At 36.4% G+C, this 13,834-nt stretch overlaps 1 non-coding gene across 1 annotated transcript; it reads left to right on the top strand.

Annotated features, from left to right (window-relative positions):
- Positions 1-11,572: 11,572 nt before the first annotated feature.
- Positions 11,573-11,680, top strand: LOC148564632 (small nucleolar RNA R71). The gene has a single exon (XR_015885535.1). It is a non-coding gene; the product is annotated as a small nucleolar RNA R71 (small nucleolar RNA).
- Positions 11,681-13,834: the final 2,154 nt, after the last annotated feature.

Raw genomic sequence — 13,834 nt, 5'->3', positions numbered from 1 at the left:
CAAAACTAAAATACATGATATCTAAAAGGAACATATACTGCATCATAGTTGGGATGAGAATGTTAATATCAAGTCCTACACCTTACACTCCGAAGGACTCTATATGGTTTGATGAAACCAAGGTTAAAGCAAGGACTAGATGATTATGATGTTTCTAAGTTGTGTTGTTATATTTTATGTTCGTAGGTAAGTCGTTATTGTTATGTTCAGTCTATCTTTGCTTAATTCTAATATCTTTTTGTTAATGAACTACTTGCTACTATATGATCAGTAGTCGCTATTTGGTATCGAGAGGTATGCAGCATAAATATGTTTCTTTTATTATCATATGTAGTATAGAGTTCTTATGTTGTGATATTATGAATGTTTTGAGTTTTGCTATTTACATCGATAATATTATATTTTTGATTATACAAATCAACTATCACATTAGGACTAAAATAACCAATCATCTTGAACTTAATTGACTAAAAATAATGAAGGTAAATTAATAACACGTGAAGTACCCAAATGTGACAACATATGATAGTGAGACCAAGAGGCAAAATAAACATGCAATAAAGACCGAATAATCACACCTTATTATGAGATAAAAAAACCAGCATACACATATTAGTTAATTATATACCCAATTATATTGACTGATGACTAATCACTACAACACAACCGGCATTTTGCGACGGTTCTGGTGTCATATTGCGGAGGTTAAATACCTGCAGGAAAATAGGTCGCGGGTAAACGGTTAGCGGTAGTTTTAGCTAACCGCTGGAATAACCACCACGAAATAAAAATAGTTTTGTGGCGGTTTTTACTCGTTGACGTTGGGGATTCGAAATTTGGTCTATTAATTTTGCAGCGGCTACAAACCGAAAATGATAGTCATTTTGCGACAGTTGAAAACCGCCACTAAATGCCAGGAAACGAACGACATGCCTATTTTGCGGTGGTTTAAAAACCGCCACCAAATTCAGGTTCCCATTAAAATTTTATCTTTTTTTATTATTGTGCCTCTTTTAAAGTAGTCTGTTTATTCAACTTTAATTTATTAGTTACCGATTAATTTAAAGAACTTCTAACCAAATAAAACAAGTAAATAATATAGCAAAACAAATTATATATATGCAAACATAACATATATAATGAGATTGTCATAAGTGCATCATTTAATATGAAGTAAAATTCGATAATTTGAAAAAAAATAAACACTACAAAATTCTTATTTATTTGTGAAAGTTTTTTAGTGGGAGTTATTAAAACCTCCATAATATATTTTATTTGTGATAATTTTAAATAATATAATAAAAACTTCCATTATTATAATACTCTTAACCCAATTAATGATAAAAAGCCCAATCCAAACAAAAATTAACTGAGCATACTAAAAAAAACAGAAGAGTTCTTCGAGAAAGAGAATGAGGGAGAGTCTGAACCCTAAAATCTTAATTCCATCGCTACTGCTATTCTTCTCCTCGCCGCCATTACTGCCAAGTCTCCTCCATCAATGTGTCGCCGGTGGAATTATGAATGGAGGACGAGGTGATCGTGGAGCCTCTCAATTCGTGGAGCTCTTGCCTCTCGGAATAGTAATGCTTTAGATCTTCTGCGTCGTCTTCCACAGCGGGTTCTGCCGATGGTTCTGGTTTTGCTCCAGCGGCTTGAAGCATTCAGAGCACGGTTTGGGTGCAGACTCGGTGGTGCTGGCTGAGTAGATCTGGAAGGTGAGCGAGCTGGAGACTCTGGAAGCTTCAATTGAAGCTGCGTTCGAAGCTATGAAATCTCGTGAAACTGAGTCATTGAGGTGAGGATTTGTTCCTACTTTGTGCTTATTTAGTTCGGGATTAAATTTCGTAGTTTCAATGATTAATACTTAATAGCACATGTTTCCTGCTTCTTCCATCAACATTCCTAAAAATTATATCGTCTATAACTAGAACAAAGAAACATAGCAATGTTTGTGGGACTTGCTTCACATTATCCATTAAACTGAAGAGAGATATAACGGATTCTGGCATTATGACTTAGTAACTTATATATATTTTCTGGATTTGTTTATTTCTATTTAAGGTGTTAAATTGACTTTCTAGAACCTGCAACTATGTGTTGGTTGAGAATTCATCCTTTTGAGAATTCATACTATGATAATTGAGTTGTGAAATTCTGATGTGCATGAAGCTGAGGCAATCCTACTTGGTTTCCAACATTATCTAGTGATGCTTGGCACAACTATTCTGATTCCTAGCTCTCTAATTCCACAGATGGGAGGAGAAAATGAAAGATTCATGAATAGTATGCTTTTCAAATTTTCAATCTTATATAGTCCAATTCATAATAAATCTAACAAACACAGCAAACTTTTGTTTATTCTTTTTCTTGTTTTTGTTTGAATAGGAAGAGAAGGCAAGAGTAATTCAAACTCTATAATTTGTAGCAGGCATAAACACATTCTTCCAAACATTCTTTGGAACTCGGTTACCTGCAGTTATTGGTGGATCCTACCCTTTTGTTCCAACAACCATTTCAATCATTTTGGCTGCTAGATACAGTGACATTGTCAATCCTTAAGAGGTTATAAGTTTTTTTTCGTTCTGTTTCTATTATGTCATTATTATACTTGCTTGCTTGATTTGTGCTTCCTGATGCTCAAGGTACAATATCATTTTTTCAAATGTTGCAGTTGAAATATTAGGGGTTTGAACTTTGAAACATATACATGCCTTTTTGATCTTGTGAAAAATTGTAGTGTTTTGGAATCCTACTAACATTCTTGTTTATATTCAGGTGAGGTACATACTCATTGTTGCTTAAATATTTGCAGTAAACGCATATGACTTTTCAGCAGATAACAGAAGTTGTATACCTGTGCACTGGAAATCCGATGCCTAAAAATATTGAGCAAATATCTTATTGGCTGTTAAATGAACAATTTTCAGATAGTTTTAAAAGTAACAAGTGATTCCTTACCTTTTATAGTGAATTTTAAAGATGCAATTTATGATTTATATCCGGCATTAATTTTATAGGAATACATGAAATCAAGACAAGGGAAGGATTGGCCCTAGTAGATATTGTGAGAGAAGTGACAATGTGAGCCTTATGCATTCTACTTGTTGTCCATCTTCTTCTATTATTATTATTATTATTATTATTATTATTATTATTATTATTATTATTATTATTATTATTTACCCTATCTTTACTATATTGTCATCAAAGGTTTGTCTTTAAGATTAAGATGCCTCCAAATGTCCGAATACAGTTGAATAATGGTTTGGTAGATATAGAGTATGTATTGCTATACTATACTATTCTTTTGCACAAGTCTGAGAACAATATTTAATTAATAACCATAGTCTAACTCTATTATATTAGATATGATATCATCCATTATTATCAATGTAGTTAATGCCAAGATAAGCTTTCTTATTTTTAAATATTTATTAAGTTCAACGAATATTTACTTAGTTGATGAGTAATTGTAACATGAGTAGAAAGACGACAGAAATTATAGAATACTTATTACTAGCTTATTACTATCTTATTTTGTAATATGTGCGGTAATTTGAATGCATTTTTCAGTTTTTATATACATGCATTATTTTAAATGTTTTCAATAATGAAGTGTATTGATGTTTTTTATTTTTTTAAGACTCTACAAATACCAAAAAGAAGGCTAGGGGTTATTCTATGCTAAATAAAATTTTTAGGCTTTAGCAAATGACTTGCATTTTGACTATCTTTCCTGCTCTTTTAAATGTTCCGGCAGAGATGAAAAGCAACAGCTTCTTTTGGACATCAGGCGAGCTAACAGACAACCAGCCAACATATCATCCTCGGTATTGTCAAGTGATAGTATGCATATTGGGATTCTTGCGGCAGCTACTCATGATGCTGCAAATAATAGTCCCTTTACCGTTTTTTACAATCCTAGGTGAGTATCTTTACTTTTCTTTATGCTAATTTATCAGTTCTTGTATGTTTGTTCAATTACAGAGGCATGGATCAACTAATTGTTTAATGAAATCTTGTTCTCAATTATAAAGTCTTGAACTCAAAATCTTTCTTTCGGTTGCAGGGCTAGTCCTTCAGAGTTTGTTATTCCTTTAGTTTGTTATTCCTTTAGCCAAGTACTACAAGGTAGTGTTTCTATTCTCCTTTTCAGAGTTTGTGAGATGGAAAAATTCACAATGGTGTAATTTACAAGTATAATTCTTTTCTTTTTTGATTCAACATTGTAAATTTTTTCAATCTATCAATTGATGGACCTGCACAAGTTGTAAATAGTGTTTACCGACTCATATATGATTGGTCAGGTTGGTTGGGATGAGTCAACTATTGGGGATTGGGATTTTTAATTAAGGGAGCTAATTCCTTAAAAAATGGTGTTAGAATTTAATTGGCCACTCAAACATAGTAACTGTGTTAGAATTCTTTGATATAAATCGTGTTCATTATAAGCTGTAATTAATAGTGTAACTAAGGAGTGGAAAAATTGGATGATTTTATAGAAATAGGAAAAGTGAAATAAATAGGGAAGGAATGAGGAAGAGAGTGAGTCACATGGAGTGGGGTAGCGATGAAGACTTGAATGAAAATTTGTACATTTAAGCTTTTTATTTATTATGTGCTTGACAGTTTTATGTTTAATTATTCTATATTCATTTGGATATGATAATTGTGCATCTTATCTGAAAATTTGCACAAAATAATACAAATAATTCCTATTTATTTTGTTCATTCTTCATACTTTCAAAAAATAATTGAATGAAGAATTTTCTGCTGGATCTTTATTTCAAGGTGAACTTGAGTTGCCATTTCCAGCACTTCTCTTGGTCATCCTTTCTCCTTACGAAGTCATGAGTTTAGGTAAGCAAATCCATCCTTTTGGGTTTTGATTTATCAAGCCATTGCCTTTTTTTCATAAAACGATTCAATATTATTATCTTTGTTAGGGACATGGTGCACGAAATTGTGATCTCAGGCAACGGCGCTAAAAACTCTGTACGCACGTCTTAATAAATTGTTTTTCATTCACAACTTTGATACAACTAACCAGCAAGTGCACTGGGTCGTCCAAGTAATAAACCTTACGTGAGTAAAGGTCGATCCCACGGAGATTGTTGGTATGAAGGAAGCTATGGTCACCTTGTAAATCTCAGTCAGGCGGATATCAAAAGGTTATGGAGTTTTCGAAATTAAATAATAAGTAAACATAAAATAAGGATAGAAACACTTATGTATATCATTGGTGAGAATTTTAGATAAGCGCATAGAGATGCTTTCGTTCCTCTGAACTTCTGCTTTCCTGCTGTCTTCATCCAATCAATCCTACTCCTTTCCATGGCTGGCTTTATGTAAGGACATCACCGTTGTCAATGGCTACTTTTAATCCTCTCTGGAAAATGGTCCGATGCGCTGTCACTGCATGGCTAATCGTCTGGAGGCATCACCCTTGCCAATGGCTGCATCCTATCCTCTTGTGAAAATGGTCCAAATGCTCTGTCACAGCACGGCTAATCATCTGAGGTTCTCGATCATACTGGAATAGGATTCACCCTCCTTTTGCGTCTGTCACTACGCCCAGCACTCGCGAGTTTGAAGTTTGTCACAGTCATTCAATCCCAGAGTCCTACTCGGAATACCACAGACAAGGTTTAGACTTTCCGAACTCTCATGAATGCCGCCATCAATCTAGCTTATACCACGAAGATTCTGATTAAGAGATCCAAGAGATACTCATTCAATCTAAGGTAAAACAGAAGTGGTTGTCAGGCACGCATTCATAGGGAATGATGATGATTGTCACGTTCATCACATTCAGGTTGAAGTGCGAATAAATATCTTAGAAGCGGAATAAGTTGAATAGAATAGAAAAACAGTAGTACTTTGCATTAATCTTTGAGGAATAGCAGAGCTCTACACCTTAATCTATGGAGTGCAGAAACTCTACCGTTGAAAATACATAAGTGGAAGGTCCAGGCATGGCCGAATGGCCAGCCCCTCTGATCTAAGAACTAGGCGTCCAAAGATGTTCAAAGATGTTCCCAAGATCTCTAATACAATAGTAAAAAGTCCTATTTATAATAAACTAGCTACTAGGGTTTACAGAAGTAAGTAATTGATGCATAAATCCACTTCTGGGGCTCACTTGGTGTGTGCTTGGGCTGAGCTTGAATGTTACACGTGCAGAGGCTCTTTCTGGAGTTGAACGCCAGGTTGTAACGTATTTCTGGCGTTCAACTCTGGTTTGTGACTTGTTTCTGGCGTTTAACTCCAGACAGCAGCATAGAACTGGCGTTCAACGCCCTTTTACGTCGTCTAAAATCGGCCAAAGTATGGACTATTATATATTGATGGAAAGCCCTGGATGTCTACTTTCCAACGCAATTGGAAGCGCGCCATTTTGAGTTTTGTAGCTCCAGAAAATCCACTTTGAGTGCAGGGAGGTCAGAATCCAACAGCATCACTAGTCCTTCTTCAACCTCTGAATCTGATTTTTGCTCAAGTCCCTCAATTTCAGCCAGAAAATACCTGAAATCACAGAAAAACACACAAACTCATAGTAAAGTCCAGAAATGTGAATTTAACATAAAAACTAATAAAAACATCCCTAAAAGTAACTAGATTCTACTAAAAACATACTAAAAACAATGCCAAAAAGCGTATAAGTTATCCGCTCATCACAGCACCAAACTTAAATTGTTGCTTGTCCCCAAGCAACTGAAAATCAAATAGGATAAAAAGAAGAGAATATACTATAAATTCCAAACTATCAATGAAACATAGCTCCAATCAGATGAGCGGGACTTGTAGCTTTTTGCCTCTTGAATAGTTTTGGCATCTCGCTTTATTCATTGAAGTTCAGAATGATTGGCATCTATAGGAACTCAGAGTTCAGATAGTGTTATTGATTCTCCTAGTTCAGTATGATGATTCTTGAACACAGCTATTTTATGAGTCTTGGTCGTGGCCCTAAGCACTTTGTTTTCCAGTATTACCACCGGATACATAAATGCCACAGACACATAATTGGGTGAACCTTTTCAGATTGTGACTTAGCTTTGCTAAAGTCCCCAATTAGAGGTGTCCAGGGTTCTTAAGCACACTCTTTTTTTTGCTTTGGACCTTGACTTTAACCGCCCAGTCTCAAGTTTTCACTTGATACCTTCACGCCACAAGCACATGGTTAGGGACAGCTTGGTTTAGCCGCTTAGACCAGGATTTTATTCCTTTAGGCCCTCCTATCCACTGATGCTCAAAGCCTTGGGATCCTTTTTATTTGCTCTTGCCTTTTGGTTTTAAGGGTTACTAGCTTTTTGCTCTTGCCTTTTGGTTTTAAGAGCTTTTGACTTTTTCTGCTTGCTTTTTCTTTTTCTTTCTAATTTTTTTCGCTACTTTTTTTTCTTTTTTTTTTCTGCAAGCTTTGTTCTTTGCTACTTTTTCTTGCTTCAAGAATCATTTTTATGATTTTTCAGATTTTCAAATAACATGTCTCCTTGTCATCATTCTTTCAAGAGCCAACATATTTAACATTCTTAAACAACAACTTCAAAAGACATATGCGCTGTTCAAGCATTCATTGGGAAAACAAGAAGCATTGTCACCACATCAATATAATTAAACTAAGTTCAAGGATAAATTCGAAACTCATGTACTTCTTATTCTTTTGAATTAAAACAGTTTTCATTTAAGAGAGGTGATGGATTCATAGGACATTCATAACTTTAAGACAAAGTTACTAAATACTAATGATCATGTAATAAGACACAAACTTAGATAAGCACTTAACATAGAAACGAAAAACAGAGAATATAAGAACAAGGAATGAGTCCACCTTAGTGATGGTGGCGTTTCCTTCTTGAGGAACCAATGATGTCCTTGAGCTCTTCTATGTCTCTTCTTTGTCTTTGTTGCTCCTCCCTCATTGCTTTTTGATCTTCTCTAATTTCATGAAGGATGATGGAGTGCTCTTGATGTTCCACCCTTAGTTGTCCCATGTTGGAACTTAATTCTCCTAGGGAGGTGTTGATTTGCTCCCAATAGTTTTGTGGAGGAAAATGCATTTGAGGCATCTCCGGGATCTCATGGTGATGAGCTTCCTGTGCCTCTTGAGCTTCATGAATGGGCTCTCTTGCTTGCTCCATCCTTTTCTTAGTGATGGGCTTCTCTTCCTCAATGGGAATGTCTCCTTCTATGAAAGCTCCAGCTGAGTAACATAGATGGCAAATAAGATGAGGAAAAGCTAGCCTTGCCATGGGGGAGGACTTTTCGGCCATTTTGTAGAGTTCAAGAGAGATGACTTCATGAACTTCTACTTCCTCTTCAATCATGATGCTATGAATCATGATGGCCCGATCCACAGTAACTTCAAATCGGTTGCTAGTGGGGATGATGGAGCGTTGGATGAACTCCAACCATCCTCTAGCCACAGGCTTGAGGTCCAGTCTTCTTAGTTGAACCGGCTTGCCTTTGGAGTCAATCTTCCATTGAGCTCCTTCCACACATATGTCCATGAGGACTTGGTCCAACCTTTGATTAAAGTTGACCCTTCTAGTGTAGGGGCGTGCATCTCCTTGCATCATAGGCAAGTTAAACGCCAACCTTACATTTTCCGGACTAAAATCTAAGTATTTCCCTCGAACCATGGTGAGATAATTCTTTGGGTCCGGGTTCTTACTTTGATCATGGTTCCTAGTGATCCATGCATTGGCATAGAACTCTTGAACCATTAGGATGCCGACTTGTTGGATGGGTTTTGTTAGAACTTCCCAACCTTTTCTTTGGATTTCATGTCGGATCTCCGGATACTCATTCTTCTTGAGCTTGAAAGGGACCTCAGGGATCACCTTCTTCTTGGCCACAACATCATAGAAGTGGTCTTGATGAGCTTTGGAGATGAATCTTTCCATCTCCCATGACTCGGAGGTGGAAGCTTTTGTCTTCCCTTTCCCTTTTCTGGAGGATTTTCCGGTCTTAGGTGCCATCAATGGTAATGGAAAAAAAAAGCTTATGCTTTTACCACACCAAACTTAGAATTTTGCTCGCCCTCGAGCAAGAAAAGAAAGAATAGATGAAGAAGAAGAAGAAAATATGGAGGAGAGGAGGGATGTGTATTCGGCCAAGAAGAGAAGAGAGGGTTGTGTTGTGTGAAAATGAGGAAGAATGGATGGCTTTATATAGGGAAGGGAGGGGGGGTAAGGTTCGGCCATAAGGGTGGGTTTTGGGTGGGAAATTGATTTTGAATTTTGAAGGTGGGTGGAGTGTATGAGGTAGGTTTATGGGGAAGAGTGGATGGATGTGAGTGGTGAAGTGGTGATAGGGAAGAGAGATTGAGGTGATTGGTGAAGGGTTTTGAGGAAGAGTGTTTATGGGATTGTGTGAAAGAGGGGTGAGAAGAAGTGAGTGAAGGTAGGTGGGGATCCTGTGGGGTCCACAGATCCTGAGGTGTTCAATGATTTACAACCTTGCGCCAAATTAGGCATGCAAAATGCCCTTGCACACAACTCTGGGCGTTCAGCGCCAGATTGGTGCTTGTTCTGGGCGTTGAACGCCCATTTGTTGCCCATTTCTGGCGTTGAACGCCAGAACCATGCTTGTTCTGGGCGTTCAGCACCAGCTCTTCTCCAGGGTGCAATTCTGGCGTTCAAACGCCCAGATGCTGCCCATTTTGGGCGTTCAGCGCCAGAACCATGCTCTGTTCTGGCGTTGAACGCCAGCCAGATGCTTCTTACTGGCGTTTAAACGCTAGTAAGGTCTTCCTCCAGGGTGTGATTTTTCTTCTGCTGTTTTTGATTCCGTTTTCAATTTTTATATTTATTTTGTGACTCCACATGATCATGAACCTAATAAAACATGAAAGAACAATAAAATTAGATAAATAAGAATTGGGTTGCCTCCCAACAAGCGCTTCTTTAATGTCAATAGCTTGACAGTGGGCTCTCATGGAGCCTCACAGATGTTCAGAGCATTGTTGAGACTTCCCAACACCAAACTTAGAGTTTGACTGTGGGGGCTCTGGTTGACTCTGTTTTGAGAGAAGCTTACTGTGCTTCCTCTCCATGTTTACAGAAGGGTAACCTTGAGTTGTAAACACAAGGGAGTCCTCATTCATTTGAAGGACTAGTTCACCTCTGTCAACATCAATCACAGCTCTTGCTGTGGCTAGGAAGGGTCTTCCAAGGATGATGGATTCATCCTCATCCCTCCCAGTATCCGAGACTATGAAATCAGCAGGGATGTAAAGGCCTTCAACCTTTACTAACACATCCTCTACTTGTCCATAAGCCCATTTTCTTGAACTGTCTGTCATCTCTAATGAGATTTTAGTAGCTTGCACCCCATAGATTCCCAGTTTCTCTATTACAGAGAGGGGCATGAGGTTTATCCCTGACCCAAGGTCACATAGAGCCTTCTCAAAGGTCATGGTGCCTATGGTACAAGGTATTAAGAACTTTCCAGGATCCTGTTTCTTCTGAGGCAATCTCAGTTGATCCAGATCACTTAGTTCATTGGTGAACAAGGGAGGTTCATCTTCCTAAGTCTCAATACCAAATAATTTGGCATTCAACTTCATGATTGCACCAAGAAACTTGGCAGTTTGCTCTTCAGTAACATCCTCATTCTCTTCAGAAGAGGAATACTCATCAGAGTTCATGAATGGCATAAGGAGGTTTAATGGAATCTCTATGGTCTCTAGATGAGCCTCAGATTCCTTTGGTTCCTCAGAGGGAAACTCCTTATTGATCACTGGATGTCCCAGGAGGTCTTTCTTACTGGGATTCACGTCCTCTCCTTCCCTTACAGGTTCGGCCATGGTGATTAATTCAATGGCCTTGCACTCTCCTTTTGGATTTTCTTCTGTATTGCTTGGGAGAGTACTAGGAGGGATTTCAGTAATCCTTTTACTCAGCTGGCCCACTTGTGCCTCCAAATTTCTAATGGAGGACCTTGTTTCATTCATGAAACTTACAGTGGCCTTAGATAGATCAGAGACTAAGTTTGCTAAATTAGAGGTATTTTGTTCAGAGTTCTCTGTCTGTTGCTGAGTGGATGATGGAAAAGGTTTACTATTGTTAAACCTATTTCTTCCACCATTATTAAAGCCTTGTTGAGGCTTTTATTGATCCTTCCATGAGAGATTTGGGTGATTTCTCCATGAGGGGTTATAGGTGTTTCCATATGGTTCACCCATGTAATTCATCTCTGCTATTGTAGGGTTTTCAGGATCATAAGCTTCTTCTTCAGAAGATGCCTCTTGAGTACTGTTGGATGCAGCTTGCATTCTACTCAGACTCTGAGAAATCATATTGACTTGCTGAGTCAATATTTTATTCTGAGCCAGTATGGCATTTAGAGTATCAATTTCAAGAACTCCCTTCTTCATAGGTGTCCCATTACTCACAGGATTCCTCTCAGAAGTGTACATGAACTGGTTATTAGCAACCATGTCAATGAGTTCTTGAGCTTCTGCAGGCGTTTTCTTTAGGTGAATGGATCCACCTGCAGAAGTATCCAATGACATCTTAGCCAATTCAGATAGACCATCATAGAATATATCCAGGATGGTCCATTCTGAAAGCATGTCAGAAGGACACTTTTTGGTCAGTTCTTTGTATCTCTCCCAAGCTTCATAGAGGGATTCACCTTCTTTCTGTCTGAAGGTCTGAACATCCACTCTAAGCTTACTCAGCTTTTGAGGAGGAAAGAACTTGGCTAAGAAAGCCTTGACCAGCTTATCCCAAGAGTTCAGGCTATCCTTAGGTTGAGAGTCCAACCATACTCTAGCTCTGTCTTTTACAGCAAAAGGGAAAAGTATGAGCCTGTAGACTTCAGGATCTACTCCATTAGTCTTAACAGTATCACATATCTGCAAGAATTCAGTTAAGAACTGAAAATGATCTTCAGATGGAAGCCCATAAAACTTGCAGTTCTGCTGCATCAGAGAAACTAATTGAGGTTTCAGCTCAAAATTGTTTGCTCCAATGGCAGGAATGGAGATGCTTCTTCCATGTAAATTGGAATTAGGTGCAGTAAAGTCACCAAGCATTCTCCTTGCATTATTATTATTTTCGGCTGCCATCTCCTCTTCTTGTTCGAAAATTTCTGAAAGGTTGTCTCTGGACTGTTGTATTTTAGCTTCTCTTAGTTTCCTTTTCAGAGTCCTTTCAGGTTCTGGATCAGCTTCAACAAGAATGCCTTTTTCCTTGTTCCTGCTCATAAGAAAGAGAAAAGAACAAGAAAAGAAGAGGAATCCTCTATGTTACAGTAAAGAGGTTCCTTATTGTTAGTAGAAGAAGAAAAGGAATAGGGGTGAAGAAGAATGAAGAATCCAAACACAAGGGTAAGGATAGGAGCAGTGATGTGAGATGAGGGAGAAGGATTTTCGAAAATTATTTTTGAAAAAGAGTTAGTGATTTTCGAAAATAGTTTTTGAAAAAGGTTTGTAATTTTTCGAAAATTAAAATAAAAAATTAAAATAATTAGTCAATAAAAAAGAAATTTTGAAAAAGAGGGAAGATATTTTCGAAAATTGGAGAGAGAGAGAGTTAGTTAGGTAGTTTTGAAAAAGATAAGAAACAAACAAAAAGTTAGTTAGTTAGTTGAAACAAATTTTGAAAAGATAAGGAGTTAGGAAGTTAGAAAAGATATTTTGAAATTAGTTTTGAAAAAGGTTTGATTTTTAAAATCACAATTAATGACTTGATTCACAAGAAATCATGAGATATGATTCTAGAATTTAAAGTTTGAATCTTTCTTAACAAGCAAGTAACAAACTTGAAATTTTTGAATCAAAACATTAATTGATGATGTTATTTTCGAAAATTATGTGATAAAGATAAGAAAAAGATTTTTGAAAAATATTTTTAAAATTTTCAAAAATAACTAAGAAAAATGAAAAAGATTTGATTTTTGAAAAAGATTTTGAAAAAGATAAGATTTTTAAATTGAAAATTTGATTTGACTCATAAAAACAACTATATTTTAAAAATTTTTGAAAAAGTCAACTCAAATTTTCGAATTTGATGAGAGAAAAAGGGAAAGATATTTTTTTTATTTTTGAATTTTTAATAATGAGAGGGAAAAGCATGAAAAAGACTCAATGCATGAAAATTTTGGATCAAAACAATGAATGCATGCAAGAATGCTATGAATGTCAAGATGAACACGAAGAATACTTTGAATGTCAAGATGAACATCAATAACTTATTTTTGAAAATTTTTATATGCAAAGAAAACATGCAAGACACCAAACTTAGAAATCTTTCATGTTTAGACACTATGAATGCAAAAATGCACATGAAAAACAAGAAAAGATGCAAAACATGAAAACATCAAGATCAAACAAGAAGACTTACCAAGAACAACTTGAAGATTATGAAGAACACTATGAATGCATGAATTTTCGAAAAATGCAAGATGAATATGCAATTGACACCAAACTTTAAATCTGACTCAAGACTCAAACAAGAAATACAAAATATTTTTTTGATTTTTATGATTTTATGATTTTTTTGTATTTTCTTTTAATTTTTTTTTCGAAAATCATTTTGAAAAAGAAAAATAAGGATTCCAAAATTTTTAATATACAGGAATCTTATGCTCTTTAGTCTAAAGCTCCAATCAAAGGGTCAGGCATGCCTTAATAGCCAGCCAAGCTTTAGTATGTAACTCAGACATGACACGCCTGACATTCCCTACCCAGAAGGATTAGACATGGCTTTACAGCCAGCCAAGCTTCAACATGCTTCATGAAATACTAGAATTCATTCTTAAAAATTCTGAAGAAAAAATATATTTTTGAAAACATTTTTATTTTAAAATTTTTTCGAAAACAAAG

This window comes from Arachis ipaensis, chromosome B5, assembly GCF_059453495.1.
Source record: "Arachis ipaensis isolate K30076 ecotype BB chromosome B5, ASM5945349v1, whole genome shotgun sequence".
Taxonomy (NCBI): Eukaryota; Viridiplantae; Streptophyta; class Magnoliopsida; order Fabales; family Fabaceae; genus Arachis; species Arachis ipaensis.
Note: the sequence above shows the minus strand (reverse complement) of the source record. Positions and strands in the feature narration are given on the sequence as shown.